Here is a 2351-nt window from a genome sequence, read left to right as displayed (position 1 = left end):
ATTATAAATATATACCATTATATGGTACTTTTTTTGAAAAAAGTAGGTAAAAAAAATTTTTTCTTCAGGACACAGCGGGCGAATTTTAATGCGCGTCTGATAAAAATTTTTATTTTATCCATGAATTCATACTATTTGGTTCATAAGCAAGTAAAGATTATTATTTTAGAATTTATTTAGAGTTCCTGGCACATCATGCTACCATAATTTGTATTTTTTCTTCAATTAATTTTGAACTCTATGTGTACATACATAAGGTTCAAAATAGTTTGATTACATTGTATTAATGAAAATATCATAAGAAGAAAGCACTAAATAAAGAACTTAAATTTGTCTAAACGTCTAATGATTATTATTATCATTTTAATTAACATTTTTATTTCTACATACTATTACTATTGTACCAGTGATAACGGAAAGGTAAGTGTGAGGAAAGTGAGGATTGATATTATCGTAGTACGGGAGATTATTTTTAACACAAAGGCTACGGCTGTGACCATTATAGTTGTTTTTTCAGACAGCACCAGCTTCTGCACTACTTCTTGCACTTATATCTCACCATTTCCAGGCAAGCTTCGGCAGCTACGGGCAAATCGGTCCATGTAGGCTCCATGTTGCTATCGACTCTGGTCCACACCCAACCAGTCGGATAAAGGGAAGACTGAGTCGGTTGCTTGCAACTGATCCTATACGCTTACCCCTTGATATCCTGCCAGTAGCCAATGCTGATACAAAGCTGTCTGGGTTATTTTATGTAGGGTCACACCTAAGCGTAGTCCACAGCGACCCATTAGGATCTTTATTCTCCCTTTTTTATTCCCTATCATCACAAAAAATCCTATCCATTAGATAAGTGAATTAAGCGTCTGAGTGAAAGCCACCTAATAGTCTTCTGATGCCGGATATGCTGACCCAAGCAGATCCATCCTTACAGTATTAAGTGTTTCATGGACTCCACATTGTATTCCACATGCTCGAGAGCTTCTGTTGTTAGGCCCATTTTGTGGGACATGTGATTCATTCCATAATGCCCAGTTTGCGTACCTGTAATTGCTTGGGCATACCTTTAAAAAGTTTTCTTCATGACCCTGTATTTCCCTTTAGGAATGATTTGGAGAGGCTTATATCGTTGGAGCTTTCCCATTCAGCCCTGTTATTCTTGGATATGGCCATATTGTGGCCATGAGGTACCTAAGCTTTTAGATAAAGGTACTACTATCAGTTCTGACCTATGTTGCCCCATCTAGGGGACATAGGACCATAATTCAAAAATCAGTTCTGACCCAATAGGTATCGTCTCTGACCCTTGTCTCGCTAGACTGTCGGCTCTCTCATTGCATTCGATCCGTGTATGTCCAGGTATCCCACATTAGGGACACTTAGTCATGCCTCCAGAGTTTGTTCATCTTTAAGATTGCATCTAGAATACCTAATTCTAGACTCAACCTTCACTGAGGCGATGGCTTTGTTTGAGTGCTGCCTGGCTGTGGCTAAGGATGTAAATATTGCGTTTCTTACACCCCTGTTTTTAGTGCACACATAATTATAGCGTAGAATTCAGCTTGAAATACTGTAGCAAACCTCCTTAAACGTTCACTGTGTTTATTACTACATGCTTGACTATGAACGAGTGCTGTAAGTGGCCACCAACCTAGGCAGTTTTGTATCAGTATATCAAGGGCAGTAATTATGTCCTTATGATTTTTTCAAATTATTTAAAATTTAGTTGGTTCAAGGGGTTCGCGTATAGGGTCAGTTGCAAGCAACCGACTCAGTCTTCCCTTTACCCGACTGGTTGGGGGTGGACCAGAATCGATAGCAACATGGAGCCTACATGGACCAATTGCCCGTAGCTGCCGAAGCTTGCCTGGAAAGAAGTAGTGCAGAAGCTGGTGCTGTCTGAAAAAACAACTATAATGGTCACAGCCGTAGCCTTTGTGTTAAAAATAATCTCCCGTACTATGATAATATCAATCCTCTCTTTCCTCACACTTACCTTTCCGTTATCACTGGTACAATAGTATATAGAAATAAAAATGTTAATTAAAATAATAATAATAATCATTAGACGTTTAGACAAATTCAAGTTCTTTATTTAGTGCTTTCTTCTTATGATATTTTCATTAATACAATGTAATTAAACTATTTTCAACCTTATGTCTTACACATAGAGTTCAAAATTAATTGAAGAAAAAATACAAATCATGGTAGCATGATGTGCCAGGAACTCTAAATAAATTCTAAAATAATAATCTTTACTTGCTTATGAACCAAATAGTATGAATTCATGGATAAAATAAATATTTTTTTCCGACGCGCATTAAAATTCGCCCGCTGTGTCCTGAAGAAAA

At 37.2% G+C, this 2351-nt stretch overlaps 1 long non-coding RNA gene across 1 annotated transcript; it reads right to left on the bottom strand.

Annotated features, from left to right (window-relative positions):
- Positions 1-825: 825 nt before the first annotated feature.
- On the bottom strand, positions 826-1771 carry LOC114355812 (uncharacterized). Its single transcript, XR_003656142.1, has 2 exons — positions 1284-1771; positions 826-1229 (listed from the first exon to the last, which is right to left on the bottom strand). It is a non-coding gene; the product is annotated as an uncharacterized LOC114355812 (long non-coding RNA).
- Between the last annotated feature and the right edge of the window lie 580 nt (positions 1772-2351).

Source organism: Ostrinia furnacalis, unplaced genomic scaffold, assembly GCF_004193835.3.
Source record: "Ostrinia furnacalis isolate ACB-3 unplaced genomic scaffold, ASM419383v2 OfSCF2516, whole genome shotgun sequence".
Classification (NCBI taxonomy): domain Eukaryota; kingdom Metazoa; phylum Arthropoda; class Insecta; order Lepidoptera; family Crambidae; genus Ostrinia; species Ostrinia furnacalis.
Note: the sequence above shows the minus strand (reverse complement) of the source record. Positions and strands in the feature narration are given on the sequence as shown.